We start from the raw sequence: 20,833 nt of genomic DNA, 5'->3' as shown, positions 1-20,833 counted from the left end.
TTTGGCGGGTCTTGATGCCGTCGTAATGAGTGTTTTTTACACTTGCTGAAAATAGCCGAAAATAGTCGGCTATTTTCAGCATGCAACCAAGTGTAAAATGACTTATACTGGATCTCTTGTCCACTAGTCCCTTCCTAACATTTTAGTCTAGTTTTTATTTGTCGACGAAATTGTCAGTATATTTAGTCTTAGTTTTAGTCATCGTAGCTTAGTTTTCATTTAGTTTTAGTCAGTGAAAAAAGGTAGTCGACGAACATTTTTCGTCTTAGTTTTAGTCGACGAAAACAACACTGCTCAGCGGTAGAGTGGCCCGGTGGAGCCACCGGATGTGAACCGTGTGGTTCCCGGTTCGATCCCGGAGTTAGTGTCGAAGTGTCCTCGAGCAAGACGCCGAAGCCTCCCAATTGCTCCCGATGTGCTGGTTGGTGCCTTGCATGGTTTCCTCCGCCATCAGTGTATACGAATGTGTGTGTGTGTGAATGGGTGAATGTAATGCACGATCTATGTAAAGGTGTGTGTGTGTGTGTGTGTGTGTGTGTTAGTGTGTGTGCACGTGCATGCGTGCAGAATCATCGTACACTGCAGTAGTTGCTATGATAATAAAGGGACGCTAAAACATAACGCCGCGCGGTGCCGGATGGGGTCCTTCAGTCCCGTGTGGGCCTGGCGTTGATCCGCTCTGGTTATCGGACATCAGCACATGGACATTTAACCCATTCTGACCTGAGATCAGATTCATACGAGGTTTCCACTGGGACACACACTGGTCTGATTATAACCCATTCTGACCTGAGATCAGATTAAAAAAAAAAAAAATCAGTCGTTCTTCGGTTTTTCCAAAAAAGCTTGTAGATCTGCTATTTTTCCAATAGCTAAAGCATGACATGACACCAAAATGGGTTCCCGTTCAGAATGGGTTAAATGCAATCCCTCAGCATTCTGTTCCATATGGTGGTGATAAGATAATAATAATAATATAAGCCTCAGGTAAATGTTAACCCATTCTGAACGGGAACCCATTTTGGTGTTAGCATCATGTCGTGCTTTAGCTATTGAAAAATAGCAGATCTACAAGCTCGTAGCGCGCCACCGAGTGGCGCGCTACGAGCTTGTAGGTCTGCTATTTTTGAAAAAAATCGAAGAACGACTGACATTTTTTTAGAATCTGATCTCAGGTCAGAATGGGTTAATCAGACCAGTGTGTGTCCCAGTGGAAACCTCGTATGAATCTGATCTCAGGTCAGAATGGGTTAAACAGGATGATCTCTCTCCGTAAAAAAGGCTGACGGCGCTTCCTTCCTGCCTGCCTGGCTATTCAGAGAGGATTATTGGCTGAACATATTCGATATTCATGTATCAAAAATATGCACCTTCGGCACACGCACGAGCGCACACGCACACGCACACGCACACACACACACACACACACACACACACACACACACACACACACACACACACACACACACACACACACACACACACACACACACACACACACACACACACACACACGTATGTCAGTGCTGCAATATAGAAATATACTCTGTTACAGGTAAAAGTCCAGAATTCCAAATGACCCATTTTTTAGACCCGAGAGGACGATTCTACAAATCCCCCCTCAGGGGGGCAAAATGTTTGTTTACTACTGATACTACTTACTGTAATAATTACTACTGCTTACGGAATGACCTCCATAATATTTGCATGTGGATCAAGCCTGGTGGATGATATATGATACGATACCTTAATGTAAACAAAGTCCACACCCACAACACCAGAGGGAGCTCAACAAACCATGTACAACCCAGATTCGGCACAAACAAGGGACTAAAATATTTTCACTCCTATGCCACCAAAATGTGGAACGCCTTACCAACAATAGGCTCTCAAAGGGCACCTACGGACGGCTGCAATTCGAAACTGGCCTCTGTAAAATCTGAATCCCCCCCACCGCCCCATTTCCCCTCACTGTATATGTATCTTTTCCCTTTTTGCTTCCTTTATGATGAATTCCTGTTCTGTTCTTTAACTATATAGAAGTGTCTATTTGTACGTCTCTAAATGTTTTGATGAATTGAACAAAGTGGACCCTGTTGTAAACAAGTGTAATGCTTAATTGGATCGTCCACTCACAGTTAACAGTCTTTGTATTGAGTTTGTGCTTGAAATGTACTGTAAATCTACAAACTGTTAATACATTTATCAATCAATCAATCAATCAATCAATACGATGCGATAGCGGCGATGGATGGATCAGCAGAGCAGACCGTCTCCAGTCCAACACACAGAGTTTGGATCAGAGTGTTGTTTTTGGCAGAAAATTTCTATTTTAGTTTTAGTCATAGTCTTTGGACTGAAACTTAATTTAGTTTTAGTCACATGTTAGTCACCTGGAAATGTGTTAGTGTTAGTCTAGTTTTAGTCGACTAAATGTCATAGGATTTTAGTCGACTAAATCTACAGGTGATTTAGTCGACTAAAATGTATTTTGGTGGGCCTTGATGCCGTCGTAAGGACTGTTTTTACACTTGCTGAAAATAGCCGATCTACAAGCTCACAACGTGTATTTTCAGCATGCAACCAAGTGTAAAATGACTTATACTGGATCTGTTGCCCACTAGTCCCTTCCTAATATTTTAGTCTAGTTTTTATTTGTTGAAGAAATTGTCAGTATATTTAGTCTTAGTTTTAGTCGTCGTAGCTTCGTTTTCATTTAGTTTCCATTTATTCTTCGTCCGTGAAAAAAGGTAGTCGACGAACATTTTTCATCTTAGTTTTAGTCGACGAAAACAACAGTGCAACAAAGACAATAATTGTAGACGGTTTGCTGTGTGAGTTCAGGTGAAGGGCACAGAGTCTGGATCAGCAGAGCAGACCGTCTCCAGACCAACACACAGAGTCTGGATCAGCAGAGCAGACCGTCTCCAGACCGTCTCCAGTCCAACACACAGAGTCTGGATCAGCAGAGCAGACCGTCTCCAGTCCAACACACAGAGTCTGGATCAGCAGAGCAGACCGTCTCCAGACCAACACACAGAGTCTGGATCAGCAGAGCAGACCGTCTCCAGTCCAACACACAGAGTCTGGATCAGCAGAGCAGACCGTCTCCAGACCAACACACAGAGTCTGGATCAGCAGAGCAGACCGTCTCCAGTCCAACACACAGAGTCTGGATCAGCAGAGCAGACCGTCTCCAGTCCAACACACAGAGTCTGGATCAGCAGAGCAGACCGTCTCCAGACCGTCTCCAGTCCAACGCAGCGAAACTAATGGACAAATATTATCTCAGGAGCTTTGAAAGGACACGCATCAATTATCAGCTGCACTGTAAATGTAAAACGTGTGCACACACACACACACACACACACACGTCTCCAGTATAGTGTATGTGTGAGCCATGCTATCATTAATGTCCCCTGGTTGTGTGTGTGTGACTGCAGCGTATCGCATCGGGTCAGTGTCAGTGAAAGTGTCCACTCAGCACCCTTCCAACAACACTGGCGTGGCGCCCGTGGCCTCTAGCCAATAGCAGAGCGGCGCCTGTAGGGAAATGGTCCATCATCGTGGCGTCTAGCCAATAGCAGAGCGACGTCTGTCTCCCTATAGCTGAGGAAATGGCCAGAAACATTTGCATTTGCATAAGTCGAAAAACAACCACTCCGAAAAAACGTGTGATATCACTTATGTCTTCTTTCATATTCCTGAACCAATTATATGACAAAGCTCGCAATCGTTCATGTATAATGTTTGTTATGAGCTGGTCCAGCCAGCTCCATTCACTGCCATGTATTCATTGCACTACCGGTGTGAGTTTGGCTCCCATGAAAGTGTCCATGAAAGTGTCATGGCGCAGCCCAGTCACGTGACCACTTCACTTCCTTCTAAGAGCTTCCTTGATTGTAACAGGGATAGACTCCATCTCCCAGAGGTCTACAGGGCATTGTAACGGGGACAGACTCCATCTCCCAGAGGTCTATAGCGCATTGTAACAGGGACAGACTCCATCTCCCAGAGGTCTATAGTGCATTGTAACAGGGACAGACTCCATCTCCCAGAGGTCTATAGCGCATTGTAACAGGGACAGACTCCATCTCCCAGGGGTCTATAGCGCATTGTAACAGGGACAGACTCCATCTCCCAGAGGTCTATAGCGCATTGTAACAGGGACAGACTCCATCTCCCAGGGGTCTATAGCGCATTGTAACAGGGACAGACTCCATCTCCCAGGGGTCTATAGCGCATTGTAACAGGGACAGACTCCATCTCCCAGAGGTCTATAGCGCATTGTAACAGGGACAGACTCCATCTCCCAGGGGTCTATAGCGCATTGTAACAGGGACAGACTCCATCTCCCAGAGGTCTATAGCGCATTGTAACAGGGACAGACTCCATCTCCCAGGGGTCTATAGCGCATTGTAACAGGGACAGACTCCATCTCCCAGGGGTCTATAGCGCATTGTAACAGGGACAGACTCCATCTCCCAGAGGTCTATAGCGCATTGTAACAGGGACAGACTCCATCTCCCAGGGGTCTATAGCGCATTGTAACGGGGACAGACTCCATCTCCCAGAGGTCTATAGTGCATTGTAACAGGGACAGACTCCATCTCCCAGGGGTCTATAGGGCATTGTAACAGGGACAGACTCCATCTCCCAGAGGTCTATAGCGCATTGTAACAGGGACAGACTCCATCTCCCAGAGGTCTATAGTGCATTGTAACAGGGACAGACTCCATCTCCCAGAGGTCTATAGGGCATTGAAACAGGGACAGACTCCATCTCCCAGAGGTCTACAGGGCATTGTAACAGGGACAGACTCCATCTCCCAGGGGTCTACAGGGCATTGTAACAGGGACAGACTCCATCTCCCAGGGGTCTATAGCGCATTGTAACAGGGACAGACTCCATCTCCCAGGGGTCTATAGCGCATTGTAACAGGGACAGACTCCATCTCCCAGAGGTCTATAGCGCATTGTAACAGGGACAGACTCCATCTCCCAGGGGTCTATAGCGCATTGTAACAGGGACAGACTCCATCTCCCAGAGGTCTATAGCGCATTGTAACAGGGACAGACTCCATCTCCCAGGGGTCTATAGCGCATTGTAACAGGGACAGACTCCATCTCCCAGGGGTCTATAGCGCATTGTAACAGGGACAGACTCCATCTCCCAGAGGTCTATAGCGCATTGTAACAGGGACAGACTCCATCTCCCAGGGGTCTATAGCGCATTGTAACGGGGACAGACTCCATCTCCCAGAGGTCTATAGTGCATTGTAACAGGGACAGACTCCATCTCCCAGGGGTCTATAGGGCATTGTAACAGGGACAGACTCCATCTCCCAGAGGTCTATAGCGCATTGTAACAGGGACAGACTCCATCTCCCAGAGGTCTATAGTGCATTGTAACAGGGACAGACTCCATCTCCCAGAGGTCTATAGGGCATTGAAACAGGGACAGACTCCATCTCCCAGAGGTCTACAGGGCATTGTAACAGGGACAGACTCCATCTCCCAGGGGTCTATAGGGCATTGTAACAGGGACAGACTCCATCTCCCAGGGGTCTATAGTGCATTGTAACAGGGACAGACTCCATCTCCCAGAAGTCTACAGGGCATTGTAACATGGACAGACTCCATCTCCCAGGGGTCTATAGAGCATTGTAACAGGGACAGACTCCATCTCCCAGGGGTCTATAGGGCATTGTAACAGGGACAGACTCCATCTCCCAGAGGTCTATAGGGCATTGTAACGGGGACAGACTCCATCTCCCAGGGGTCTATAGAGCATTGTAACAGGGACAGACTCCATCTCCCAGGGGTCTACAGGGCATTGTAACATGGACAGACTCCATCTCCCAGGGGTCTATAGAGCATTGTAACAGGGACAGACTCCATCTCCCAGGGGTCTATAGGGCATTGTAACAGGGACAGACTCCATCTCCCAGAGGTCTATAGGGCATTGTAACGGGGACAGACTCCATCTCCCAGGGGTCTATAGAGCATTGTAACAGGGACAGACTCCATCTCCCAGAGGTCTATAGGGCATTGAAACAGGGACAGACTCCATCTCCCAGAGGTCTATAGTGCATTGTAACAGGGACAGACTCCATCTCCCAGGGGTCTATAGGGCATTGTAACAGGGACAGACTCCATCTCCCAGAGGTCTATAGGGCATTGAAACAGGGACAGACTCCATCTCCCAGAGGTCTATAGGGCATTGAAACAGGGACAGACTCCATCTCCCAGAGGTCTATAGGGCATTGAAACAGGGACAGACTCCATCTCCCAGAGGTCTACAGGGCATTGTAACAGGGACAGACTCCATCTCCCAGGGGTCTATAGGGCATTGTAACAGGGACAGACTCCATCTCCCAGGGGTCTATAGGGCATTGTAACAGGGACAGACTCCATCTCCCAGGGGTCTATAGTGCATTGTAACAGGGACAGACTCCATCTCCCAGGGGTCTATAGGGCATTGTAACAGGGATAGACTCCATCTCCCAGGGGTCTATAGTGCATTGTAACAGGGACAGACTCCATCTCCCAGGGGTCTATAGTGCATTGTAACAGGGACAGACTCCATCTCCCAGGGGTCTATAGGGCATTGTAACGGGGACAGACTCCATCTCCCAGACGTCTATAGGGCATTGTAACGGGGACAGACTCCATCTCCCAGGGGTCTATAGGGCATTGTAACGGGGACAGACTCCATCTCCCAGGGGTCTATAGTGCATTGTAACAGGGACAGACTCCATCTCCCAGGGGTCTATAGTGCATTGTAACAGGGACAGACTCCATCTCCCAGGGGTCTATAGGGCATTGTAACGGGGACAGACTCCATCTCCCAGACGTCTATAGGGCATTGTAACGGGGACAGACTCCATCTCCCAGGGGTCTATAGTGCATTGTAACAGGGACAGACTCCATCTCCCAGAGGTCTATAGGGCATTGAAACAGGGACAGACTCCATCTCCCAGAGGTCTATAGGGCATTGAAACAGGGACAGACTCCATCTCCCAGAGGTCTACAGGGCATTGTAACAGGGACAGACTCCATCTCCCAGGGGTCTATAGGGCATTGTAACAGGGACAGACTCCATCTCCCAGGGGTCTATAGTGCATTGTAACAGGGACAGACTCCATCTCCCAGGGGTCTATAGGGCATTGTAACAGGGATAGACTCCATCTCCCAGGGGTCTATAGTGCATTGTAACAGGGACAGACTCCATCTCCCAGGGGTCTATAGTGCATTGTAACAGGGACAGACTCCATCTCCCAGGGGTCTATAGGGCATTGTAACGGGGACAGACTCCATCTCCCAGACGTCTATAGGGCATTGTAACGGGGACAGACTCCATCTCCCAGGGGTCTATAGGGCATTGTAACAGGGACAGACTCCATCTCCCAGAGGTCTATAGTGCATTGTAACAGACAGACTCCATCTCCCAGAGGTCTAGTGCATTGTAACAGGGACAGACTCCATCTCCCAGGGGTCTATAGGGCATTGTAACAGGGACAGACTCCATCTCCCAGGGGTCTATAGGGCATTGTAACAGGGACAGACTCCATCTCCCAGGGGTCTATAGGGCATTGTAACAGGGACAGACTCCATCTCCCAGAGGTCTATAGGGCATTGTAACAGGGACAGACTCCATCTCCCAGAGGTCTACAGGGCATTGTAACAGGGACAGACTCCATCTCCCAGGGGTCTATAGGGCATTGTAACAGGGACAGACTCCATCTCCCAGAGGTCTATAGGGCATTGTAACAGGGACAGACTCCATCTCCCAGGGGTCTATAGGGCATTGTAACAGGGATAGACTCCATCTCCCAGGGGTCTATAGGGCATTGTAACAGGGATAGACTCCATCTCCCAGGGGTCTATAGTGCATTGTAACAGGGACAGACTCCATCTCCCAGGGGTCTATAGGGCATTGTAACAGGGATAGACTCCATCTCCCAGGGGTCTATAGTGCATTGTAACAGGGACAGACTCCATCTCCCAGGGGTCTATAGTGCATTGTAACAGGGACAGACTCCATCTCCCAGGGGTCTATAGGGCATTGTAACAGGGACAGACTCCATCTCCCAGACGTCTATAGGGCATTGTAACGGGGACAGACTCCATCTCCCAGGGGTCTATAGGGCATTGTAACAGGGACAGACTCCATCTCCCAGGGGTCTATAGGGCATTGTAACAGGGACAGACTCCATCTCCCAGGGGTCTATAGTGCATTGTAACAGACAGACTCCATCTCCCAGGGGTCTATAGTGCATTGTAACAGGGACAGACTCCATCTCCCAGGGGTCTATAGTGCATTGTAACAGGGACAGACTCCATCTCCCAGGGGTCTATAGGGCATTGTAACGGGGACAGACTCCATCTCCCAGACGTCTATAGGGCATTGTAACAGACAGACTCCATCTCCCAGGGGTCTATAGTGCATTGTAACAGGGACAGACTCCATCTCCCAGGGGTCTATAGGGCATTGTAACAGGGACAGACTCCATCTCCCAGAGGTCTATAGTGCATTGTAACAGGGACAGACTCCATCTCCCAGGGGTCTATAGTGCATTGTAACAGGGACAGACTCCATCTCCCAGAGGTCTATAGGGCATTGTAACAGGGACAGACTCCATCTCCCAGAGGTCTATAGTGCATTGTAACAGACAGACTCCATCTCCCAGAGGTCTAGTGCATTGTAACAGGGACAGACTCCATCTCCCAGAGGTCTAGGGCATTGTAACAGGGACAGACTCCATCTCCCAGAGGTCTAGTGCATTGTAACGGGGACAGACTCCATCTCCCAGAGGTCTACAGGGCATTGTAACAGGGACAGACTCCATCTCCCAGGGGTCTATAGGGCATTGTAACAGGGACAGACTCCATCTCCCAGAGGTCTATAGGGCATTGTAACAGGGACAGACTCCATCTCCCAGGGGTCTATAGTGCATTGTAACAGGGACAGACTCCATCTCCCAGGGGTCTAGTCTATAGTGCATCGCAAGACTGGAATTGCAAGCTGTGAAAGAGGAGAGAGAGAGAGAGAGAGAGAGAAGCTACTCCACCACGGCCTACAAACCCACATAGCAAGAAATCTCAACTCAGCTCATCTACTGACTGTGCAATACGGCAGGTTTAGCAAATAGGAAATAGCCCAGGATATATCTATCCTTTTCTTCTTCAAGAGGTTCAAGCCCAGGCCAACTAACTGTACTTTCTTCCCCCTCCTCCTCCTCCTCCTCCTCCTCCTCCTATGCGATTGGATTTGGGTTCCCAGCGTGGCAGACAAGCGAGTATGAGGCTCCGGAGGAAAATGGTATCGCACGCACGAACGCGCACACACACACGCACGGACGCACACACACACACGCACCTACGCACGCACGCACCTACGCACACAGGCAGGCAGGCAAGCACGAACGCACACACACACACACACGCACCTACGCACGCACGCACCTACGCACACAGGCAGGCAGGCAAGCATGCACGCACGCACGCACGTAACAGATTGAATTGCAGCACAGCAGCTCCTGTGAGAATGAAAACAAGCCATGCATCAACTTTCACAACGTTGCGCCCTGTTCATTACAGCTGCTCTGTGGATTCAGCTCCTGTCAGTCAGTCAGAGATGTACCGAGCTTCACAGACAGATGCTTTGAACTCTGTACCTCACACTGTACATACACTGTACCACACACTGTACAATACATACACTGTACCACACACTGTACAATACATACACTGTACCACACACACACTGCCTGCAGGCTGGTATTGTATAGCCAGTGTTGTTTTCGTCGACTAAAACTAAGACGAAAAATGTTCGTCGACTACCTTTTTTCTCTGATAAGAACTAAATAAAAACGAATCTATGATGACTAAAACTAAGACATAAGAAAGAAATATACTGACAATTTCGTCAACAAATAAAAACTAGACTAAAATGTTAGGAAGGGACTAGTGGACAAGAGATCCAGTTTTATGCTGGGTTGCAGATATACAATCAGATTGTAAATCTGCTATTTTCAGCATGCAACCAAAGTGTGTCATTACAACGACATCAAGGCCTGTCAAAACACATTTTAGTCGACTAAATCAACTGTAGATTTAGTCGACTAAAATCGTATGACATTTAAGTCGACTAAAACTAGACTAACACTAATACATTCCAGGTGACTAAAATGTGACTAAAACTAAGTGAAAACTATTCAGGAGACTATGACTAAAACTAAAATAGAAATTTGCTGCCAAAAACAACACTCTGTATAGCAATGTATCCATGTTTTTCCCCGCCAAGGCAATGAGGGCTACTTTTTTCAGAAAATTGTCACGATGTACGAGTCATTTTGGAGAAGCTGGTCTCAAGTCTCATTGGGATAATGGAGAAATGCTCTCAACAACCACACATGTTTCCACCAGTGTTGTTTTCGTCGACTAAAACTAAGACGAAAAATGTTCGTCGACTAACTTTTTCCACTGACAAAAACGAATGGAAACTAAATGAACACTAAGCTACGATGACTAAAACTAAGACTAAATATACTGACAATTTCGTCGACAAATAAAAACTAGACTAAAATGTTAGGAAGGGACTAGTGGACAGGAGATCCAGTATAAGTCATTTTACACTTTGGTTGCATGCTGAAAATAACGTAACGGTGCGACGCGTTGTGAGCTTGTAGATCGGCTATTTTCAGCAAGTGTAAAAACACTCATTACGACGGCATCAAGACCCGCCAAAATACATTTTAGTCGACTAAATCAACTGTAGATTTAGTCGACTAAAATCTTATGACATTTAGTCGACTAAAACTAGACTAACACTAAGACATTCCAGGTGACTAAAACGTGACTAAAACTAAATGAACTTTCAGTCCAAAGACTATGACTAAAACTAAAACAGAAATTTGTGTTATGACTCGAGTGTGGTGTGACCCAAAAGCACAGCAAGGAGAGACAGATCATGAGTAAAGCCCACCCGGGTGGGTTTTTATTCACAAACACGGGGGGTTGAAAGGAGTGCAGGGGTCCGTAGGTTGCTCCACAGAGCTCGGGTCCCGGAAACACTGGAGGGGAGAAGAGAAGGTCGAGTCAATGGCAGGTTCACAGAGTAAAGGGAAAGCACAGTAACGGCGTGACGTTTAACTGTCTAACACTACAACACTGAGAGCCTAAGTCTAGCTGTCTAACTTTACCAACCGTAGACTGGTGAAGAACTGGCGCCGAGCTGCAGACAGGCCTGGTTCTTGTAGGCTCATCAGGTGATTGCAGACGACCTCCAGGTGGGGAGATAGTAACAGGGAGAGAGGTGCTGTGGAGTCCCCTGGTGGCGCTGAAGTGCCCAGAACACCCACAGCACAAGGATGTAGAGGTGATGGAGAGCGAACCGTAACAATTTGCTGCCAAAAACAACACTGCTTTCCACAAGCTTACGACGATGATGATGATGATGATGATGATGATGATGATGATGATGATGACAGTGCCAGAAGAGACAGACTGGTAGGAAGTATATTCCTGACAGAGTTTACAGTACGTGGAGTATATACAGTTCTGTTGCCACCGGGACAGAGTGAAATAAATCATCCAGGTAGAAACAAGGTTTAACCCATTTAGACCTGAAAACGATTCTAAAAATGTATTTCTAAATTCTAAAGACAGTTTTCTATATGTTTCTATGTCAGTTGGTGCTCAGCCTTTTTCACATCAAGGGACCCCCAGAATGATCTGTATTTGGCCGTGGACCCCCATCTGAAAATATGTAGTTCCAGGGCCCCCCCCCCCCCCGCCCAGAAGCAAAGATTTGAATTGAAAACGTTCACTCTGAAAAAAATATATATTCAAAGGTTCGCGCCACATTCTCACGATTTTCCAAAAAATAGCAGACCTACAAGCTCGTAGCGCGCCACTCGGTGGCGCGCTATGAGCTTGTAGATCTGCTATTTTCAACAGCTAAAGCATAACATGATGCTTAAAACATCAAAAGGGGTTCCCGTCCAGAATGTGTTAACCCATTCTGACCTGAGATCAGATTCTAAAAATGTCTTCTACATCCTGACGGTTTTCTGAAAAAGCTATGTTTCTATGTCAGTCGTTCTTCGATTTTTCAAAAAAATAGCAGACCTACAAGCTTGTAGCGCGCCACCGAGTGGCGCGCTACAAGCTTGTGGGTCTGCTATGAGCTTGTAGATCTGCTATTTTTCAATAGCTAAAGCATGACATAATGCTAACACCAAAAGGGGTTTCCGCCCAGAATGGGTTAAAGTGAATGGCACATCGAGTGGCAAAGCAACAGGCTAAAAGTGAGTTTAACATTGTTTAATGTCGTTTAATGCAATCAGACAGGACTTTTCTGTGTGGAATGTATGGGCTGTCAAGGCCAGAAAGTAGTTTTTTGCATAACTTCCAGGTTTGATGATGATGTCACGCTATACCCTCTATACAACCACCCTACTATTTTTTTTAATATATTTTTTATCCCACGATTTTGTAACCCATGTTTCACCCCTGTGTCAATCACCTAATGTGATCCTGGGCTCTACACACCCTCCACCAACCTGGGGAGAGCAACGGACTTGAACTCATGCTTCCTTCATGCCTGAGTGTCCAAGTTGCTCCTTTACACCTGACAGGGGGGAGTTTCCCTGGTTGGACGTAGCGCGTGGAAGGAACACGTTATTCCAACCAGTTCCTTTGCCCTCCATCAGGCGCCCCGGCTGGCCAGGGGGAGGCAGTTTAGAGACCAGGATTACTGCATGTTTTTTGTGAGGGTACCTACCCTAGGGGACACGGGGAGAACATGTGAGGGTACCTATACCCTAGGGGACACGGGGAGAACATGTGAGGGTACCTACCCTAGGGGACACGGGGAGAACATGTGAGGGTACCTACCCTAGGGGACACGGGGAGAACATGTGAGGGTACCTACCCTAGGGGACACGGGGAGAACATGTGAGGGTATCTACCCTAGGGGACACGGGGAGAACATGTGAGGGTATCTACCCTAGGGGACACGGGGAGAACATGCAAACTCCACACAGAAAGGCCCTTTCGACAACCCCGCCTTCGGGTATGGGCACTGATGACGCAGAGGAGGAAACACTCCGCCAGCACCCACAGCGTCCCGAGCGGGAATCGAACCCAGGACCTTCTAGCTGTGAGGCGACAGCACTACCGCAACTGTGCGACCGTGCCCCCCCCCCCCCTAACCCATTCTGAACGGGAACCCATTTTGGTGTTAGCATCATGTTATGCTTTAGCTATTGAAAAATAACAGATCTACAAGCTCATAGCGCGCCACCGAGTGGCGCGCTACGAGCTTGTAGGTCTGCTATTTTTTTTTTCAAATCGAAGAACGACTGACATTTTCAGAATCTGATCTCAGGTCAGAATGGATTCATCAGACCAGTGTGTGTCCAGTGGAAACCTCGTATGAATCTGATCTCAGGTCAGAATGGGTTCATCAGACCAGTGTGTGTCCCAGTGGAACCTCGTATGAATCTGATCTCAGGTCAGAATGGGATAAGGACTATTATATGTACCTCTCTCTCTCTCTCACCTATGAACAGCTGGCTGTTGAGCGTCAGGTGGGTGTGTCCGTCGGGCGGGGCCTCCAGCGTGGCGGGGGGGAGGCGGTCCACCTGAAGCCACGCCTCCTTGACGTTGCGCTCGGCCCTCACGGCGTGCCAGCGCTGGTCGTTGAGGGGCGCGGCGGCTGTCACGCGCACCGCCGACGGCCCGTTGCCCACGTCGAAGGAGAACAGCACCTCTGTGGGGGCTGGGGGGGAGGGGGGGGGGGGGGGAGAATGTTGATTTTGTCGACTAAAGTGTGTACCAGTGTTGTTTTCGTAGACTAAAACTAAGACGAAAAATGTTCGTCGACTACCTTTTTCCACTGACAAAAACAAATGGAAACTAAATGAAAACTAAGCTATGGTGACTAAAACTAAGACTAAATATACTGACAATTTCGTCGACAAATAAAAACTAGACTAAAAGGTTAGGAAGGGACTAGTGGACAAGAGATCCAGTTTTATGCTGGGTTGCATGCTGAGAATAGCAGATCTACAATCTCAAAAGATTGTATATCTGCTATTTCAGCATGCAACCAAAGTGTAAAATATGTCATTACAACGACATCAAGGCCTGTCAAAACACATTTTAGTCTAAACTAGACTAACACTAAGACATTCCAGGTGACTAAAATGTGACTAAAACTAAGTGAAAACTATTCAAGAGACTATGACTAAAACTAAAATAGAAATTTGCTGCCAAAAACAACACTAAAGGCTCATACATAGTCTGGATTTACGGTGGTGGGGTGACCACTGAACTACAACATGACGTCACTGAGGTGACCACTGAACTACAACATGACGTCACTGAGGTGACCACCGAACTACAACATGACGTCACTGAGGTGACCACCGAACTACAACATGACGTCACTGAGGTGACCACCAAACTACAACATGACGTCACTGAGGTGACCACCGAACTACAACATGACGTCACTGAGGTGACCACCGAACTACAACATGACGTCACTGAGGTGACCACCGAACTACAACATGACGTCACTGAGGTGACCACCGAACTACAACATGACGTCACTGAGGTGACCACCGAACTACAACATGACGTCACTGAGGTGACCACCGAACTACAACATGACGTCACTGAGGTGACCACCGAACTACAACATGACGTCACTGAGGTGACCACCGGACTACAACATGACGTCACTGAGGTGACCACCGGACTACAACATGACGTCACTGAGGTGACCACCGAACTACAACATGACGTCACTGAGGTGACCACCGAACTACAACATGACGTCACTGAGGTGACCACCGAACTACAACATGACGTCACTGAGGTGACCACCGGACTACAACATGACGTCACTGAGGTGACCACCGGACTACAACATGACGTCACTGAGGTGACCACCGAACTACAACATGACGTCACTGAGGTGACCACCGAACTACAACATGACGTCACTGAGGTGACCACCGGACTACAACATGACGTCACTGAGGTGACCACCGAACTACAACATGACGTCACTGAGGTGACCACCAAACTACAACATGACGTCACTGAGGTGACCACCGAACTACAACATGACGTCACTGAGGTGACCACCGAACTACAACATGACGTCACTGAGGTGACCACCGAACTACAACATGACGTCACTGAGGTGACCACTGAACTACAACATGACGTCACTGAGGTGACCGCCAAACTACAACATGACGTCACTGAGGTGACCACAGAACTACAACATGACGTCACTGAGGTGACCACCGGACTACAACATGACATCACTGAGGTGACCGCCGAACTACAACATGACGTCACTGAGGTGACCACAGAACTACAACATGACATAACTGGTGCTGAAGTGTGTAACAGTGTAGGAGCTATCCATGGTGCTGAAGTAACAGTGTAGGAGCTATCCATGGTGCTGAAGTGTGTAACAGTGTAGGAGCTATCCATGGTGCTGAAGTAACAGTGTAGGAGCTATCCATGGTGCTGAAGTGTGTAACAGTGTAGGAGCTATCCATGGTGCTGAAGTGTGTAACAGTGTAGGAGCTATCCATGGTGCTGAAGTGTGTAACAGTGTGGGAGCTATCCATGGTGCTGAAGTGTGTAACACTGTAGGAGCTATCCATGGTGCTGAAGTGTGTAACAGTGTAGGAGCTATCCATGGTGCTGAAGTGTGTAACAGTGTAGGAGCTATCCATGGTGCTGAAGTAACACTGTAGGAGCTATCCATGGTGCTGAAGTGTGTAACACTGTAGGAGCTATCCATGGTGCTGAAGTGTGTAACAGTGTGGGAGCTATCCATGGTGCTGAAGTGTGTAACAGTGTAGGAGCTATCCATGGTGCTGAAGTGTGTAACAGTGTGGGAGCTATCCATGGTGCTGAAGTGTGTAACAGTGTAGGAGCTATCCATGGTGCTGAAGTGTGTAACAGTGTAGGAGCTATCCATGGTGCTGAAGTGTGTAACAGTGTAGGAGCTATCCATGATGCTGAAGTAACAGTGTGGGAGCTATCCATGGTGCTGAAGTGTGTAACACTGTAGGAGCTATCCATGGTGCTGAAGTGTGTAACACTGTAGGAGCTATCCATGGTGCTGAAGTAACAGTGTAGGAGCTATCCATGGTGCTGAAGTAACAGTGTGGGAGCTATCCATGGTGCTGAAGTGTGTAACAGTGTAGGAGCTATCCATGGTGCTGAAGTGTGTAACAGTGTAGGAGCTATCCATGGTGCTGAAGTGTGTAACAGTGTGGGAGCTATCCATGGTGCTGAAAAATAGCAGATCTACAAGCTCAGAGCTTGTAGGTCTGCTATTTTTGAAAAATCGTGAAAATGCGGCACGAATCTTGGTCAGGCCTAAATGGGTTAAGCAGGGGCTGAATGCATATAGGGTTGGTATGGGGCTCCATATGGTCGGAATTAGAGATGTCCATCCCGGGTTTTATATATACTTACAGCTGAGTTCGATCCGGATGGAGTCCTAGACGCCCAGGTTTTTATATATACTTACAGCTGAGTTCGATCCGGATGAAGTCCTTGACGCCCAGGTTTTCCAGGAAGACGCCGGAGCCGGCGGAGGTCTTGAACAGGAAGGAGATGTCTGCGCTCAGCTCTCCGTGGAACGTGGGGAAGTGGAGGTACGACGTGTCCCTGTCGAAGAACGCCGCGTTCCACAGGTTCTCTGTGGAAGAGGAGAACTCATGGTCTTTAAACCCATTCTGACCTGAGATCAGATTCATACGAGGTTTCCGCTGGACACACACTGGTCTGATTATAACCCATTCTGACCTGAGATCAGATTTAAAAAAAATGTCAGTCGTTCTTCGATGAAAAAAGAAATAGCAGACCTACAAGCTCATAGCGCGCCACTCGGTGGCGCGCTATGAGCTTGTAGATCTGCTATTTTTCAATAGCTAAAGCATAACATGATGCTGACACCAAAATGGGTTCCCGTTCAGAATGGGTTTAAAGGACCACTTCACCACTTTTCAACCGAACTTCATATAATAGGTCCTCACTAAGAAAGAATGGCGCAATTATTTCCTACTCGGTCTGTGTCTCATAGGAGGACTGTGGGCAGTTCAGAAACCGTCTTCCAGTGATGATATATAGTTGCTTACTCCCCCCCCCCCCCCCCTCAGTAACCTAGAACACTTTTGTGGGTGATTGGGTGATTTTCACCAGACACCAGATTTGCACACACGCATGCACGCACGTATGCACGCACGCATGCACGTATGCAGTATGCACCAAGGTTATAATAGTTTTGGTTTTTTCATTATAGTTTAGTTTTAGTTAGTTTTGACATCTTTTTTTCTAATTCAGTTAGTTTTAGTTAGTTTTTAGAGCGGGTTTGCTAGTTTTAGTTTAGTTTTTATTTTGTGAAAATGCTTAGTTTTAGTTTAGTTTTAGTTTAGTTTTAGTTTAGTTTTAGTTTTTTCGTACTTTGGTTTATTTGTAACGAAGTATAGGATTAAAAAAGATCAGAGCAAGTATTGTGTAATAAAAACTCAACAAAAGATACCATTTAAAAGTATATATATTCAGTCTCTGTTGGACAATCAACCATGACATACTTCGCATATTTTCCCATCCTCATCCACAAGGCACTTGCTTGCATCTCCCACACAGTCATATTCGAAGAAATCCCATATTGGGCTGTGGTGGCCACCTGCAAGACCTCAGAAAGGAGGACACTTTTGCGGGGCTCTCTCCCCAGCCCCCCCCCCCCCCCCCCCCCCCCCCAAACAGACACACACAGTGTTTAGAAAAGCGCTATAAAAATTCCAGATATTATTATTATTACTATACTATTGCACGCACCTGATTTTCACCACCATCATCTCCAGCAGTATGTCCACAGAGAACATATATTTGCTAATTCAATTAACCTTTTTAAATGATGGGGTACCACAAAGGTCATTCCTTTTATAATCAATTTATTTTATTTCATGTTTAGATATGTTTTATGTTGAATCTCTTTCTTGTGGGGTTTTTTATACAGTCTTATGGTCATCGGTGTGGGACATAGAATGAAGCCAGTAGCCTATGTTCACAGTGCTTTAGCCTCCCTTTCTTTATGATGTCGAGCCATATTGCTCATTAAATGTAGTTTTTCATTTTGCATTTTTGGTTTATTTATCCCTGCATTAACTATACTAAAGTGATTGTGAGAACACACATTCCACAAAAAACAAACAGACCATCCCACTGGCAGTGTTGACAGGTTTTGGAAGAGAAACAAGCAACCATGTCTATGAAAACAAGCCCAAAAGAAGCCTGACTAGGCTTAGTAGGCTATTTTATAAAACAAGGCCAAAGTCGCTTATAATTAAGCGGACATGGCAACGTCTCCTCTCTCTTTTTAAGACAGAGGGAGTGTGGCTGGCTCGCTGCGGAGCTGAGCAGCTCTGCGGAGATTTTAATACAGAGACAACGTAAATGACAGTTATGACACAAGCACTGTATATCACACAAAACCGGACAATTATGTGTCCGGCCAGAGGTTGAGTTGGGAGGAGGACAGGTGGTTCTAAAACCGGACTGTCCGGCGTGAAACCGGACGTCTGGCCACTCTTTCTGCCAACTTTTGCCATTTTTGCGAGATGCAAGCAGCAGCATTAAAACTTGAAGCGACCACGGGGCTGCACTGCAGAATGTAAACACGGGTCGTAAAGCGTTGTGACATGCTGCCTTACGGTGCTGAAAAGTGCCGTAAAAACGGCTCGGGAAATAAGGAAAAGAACCGAATTAATTTAAAAGGTTTATATTCTAAATGTCCGTAAGGCATATAAATATTGATAAAAAAACGATAACGAATGCCATTTTGTCTATCATTTCAGTTCGTTTTAGTTAGTTTTGTGAACACACAATACAGTTTTAGTTTAGTTATCGTCTGCCTAATCGCAGAGTGAAAAAACAATTTAGCGCTGATGGGTCTTTGTGCATATGCAGGCTATTGGTCTGATGCTAGATATGAGGTCGTTACATTGAGCGGGGGGGTGGGGGGGGGGGGGTGGGGGGTTGACGACATTTCAAACTTAAGTCAGATGATTGCACACAGTGTTGTTTTCGTCGACTAAAACTAAGACGAAAAATGTCCGTCGACTATACCTTTTTCCACTGACTAAATGAAAACGAAATAAAAACTAAGCTATGATGACTAAAACTAAGACTAAATATACTGACAATTTCGTCAACAAATAAAAACTAGACTAAAATGTTAAGAAGGGACTAGTGGACAAGAGATCCAGTTTTATGCTGGGTTGCATGCTGAAAATAGCAGATATACAATCTCACAACGCGTCGCACAACCAATGTGTAAAATATGTCATTACAACATCAAGGTCTGTCAAAACACATTTTAGTCGACTAAATAAACTGTAGATTTAGTCGACTAAAATCGTATGACATTTAGTCGACTAAAACTAGACTAAACACTAGAACATTCCAGGTGACTAAAATGTGACTAAAACTAAGTGAAAACTATTCAAGAGACTATGACTAAAACTAAAATAGAAATTTGCTGCCAAAAACAACACTGATAGCACATCATTTCAACGCCGTGGTCATGGACTTACTGTCTCCATGGCAACTGAGGGGCCCGACCCGGTAGGCGGCTTCTGAACCCGGTCTCTGGACGTCTCCGAGAAACACCGCCCGGACCGGGAGGTCCTCCTTATGGGTCACCAGGCCAGAGTCATTAGCCCTGGAGGAGGAAGAGGAGGAGGAGGAGGAAGAGAGGGAGGAGAGGGAGGAAGAGGAGAGGGAAGAGGAGGAGGAGGAGGGGGGGGGAGGAGGAGGAGGGGGGGGGGTGGAGGAGAGGAAGGAGGAGGAGGAGGAGGAGGGGGAGGAGGAGGAGGAGAAGGAGGAGGAGGGGAGGAGGAGGAGAAGGAGGAGGAGGAGGAGGAGGAGGAGGAGGAGGGGGAGGAGGAGGAGAAGGAGGAGGAGGAGGAGGAGGAGGAGGAGGAGGAGGAGGAGGAGGAGGAGGAGGAGGAGGAGGAGGAGGAGGAGGAGGAGGAGGGGGAGGAGGAGGAGGAGGAGGAGGAGAGGGAGGAGAGGGAAGAGGAGGAGGAGGAGGAGGAGGAGGAAGAGGAGAGGAGGAGGAGGAGGAGGAGGAGGAGGAGGAGGAGGAGGAGGAGGAGGAGGAGGAGGAGGAGGAGGGAGAGGAGGAGGGGAGGAGAGGAGGAGGGGGAGAGGAGGAGGGGGGGAGGAGAGGAGGAGGGGGAGAGGAGGAGGGGGAAGAGGAGAGGAGAGGAGGAGGGGGAGAGGAGGAGGAGGAAGAGGAGGAGGAGGAGGAGAGGGAGGAGGAGGAAGAGGAAGAGGAAGAGGAGGAGGAGGAGAGGGAGGAGGAGGAAGAGGAGAGGAGGAGGAGGAGGACAAGGAATTGGAGCGAAATATCTTTGTATCCGTTGCTTGGCAACCTAGAACCATTCATTCAAGTTGACGAAGAGCACAACCTATCATAGACCTGGGGGCTAAATGCTTTATAAAGGGTCCAAATCAATCATCAAACCGTTCTTGCCAGAGGAAGGTCACAGAACCTCAGTCTGTGTAAAACAGAGGTGAAAGCAGACCGCTACGGTCCAGCACCGCTGAAGAACTGATTGAAGGGACAGCAAACAGCCCGCCAAAAGCCACGCCAATGTGGTCACGTCTTATAAACTCTTCTAAACAGCATCTGAAATGGTTCCGCGCTTTGAGGGAGGAATCTGCCACCCTGCAGCGAATGGCTTTCCAAAACGCTTTGGTTTCTGACAAATTAGACG

At 47.6% G+C, this 20,833-nt stretch overlaps 1 pseudogene across 1 annotated transcript in view; it reads right to left on the bottom strand.

Annotated features, from left to right (window-relative positions):
- LOC310870659 (contactin-associated protein-like 4) overlaps window positions 1-20,833 on the bottom strand; it is a 169,069-nt pseudogene that overhangs the window by 52,152 nt on the left and 96,084 nt on the right. Inside the window, exons 18-20 of the transcript in view lie at window positions 19,646-19,773; window positions 16,576-16,746; window positions 13,570-13,788 (exon numbers count right to left, since the gene is read on the bottom strand). The product of the transcript in view is annotated as a contactin-associated protein-like 4 (transcript). The remainder of the gene's footprint in view (window positions 1-13,569; window positions 13,789-16,575; window positions 16,747-19,645; window positions 19,774-20,833) is intronic.

The sequence above is a fragment of the Protomyctophum parallelum genome (assembly GCF_964188405.1).
Source record: "Protomyctophum parallelum genome assembly, chromosome: 14".
Taxonomy (NCBI): Eukaryota; Metazoa; Chordata; class Actinopteri; order Myctophiformes; family Myctophidae; genus Protomyctophum; species Protomyctophum parallelum.
Note: the sequence above shows the minus strand (reverse complement) of the source record. Positions and strands in the feature narration are given on the sequence as shown.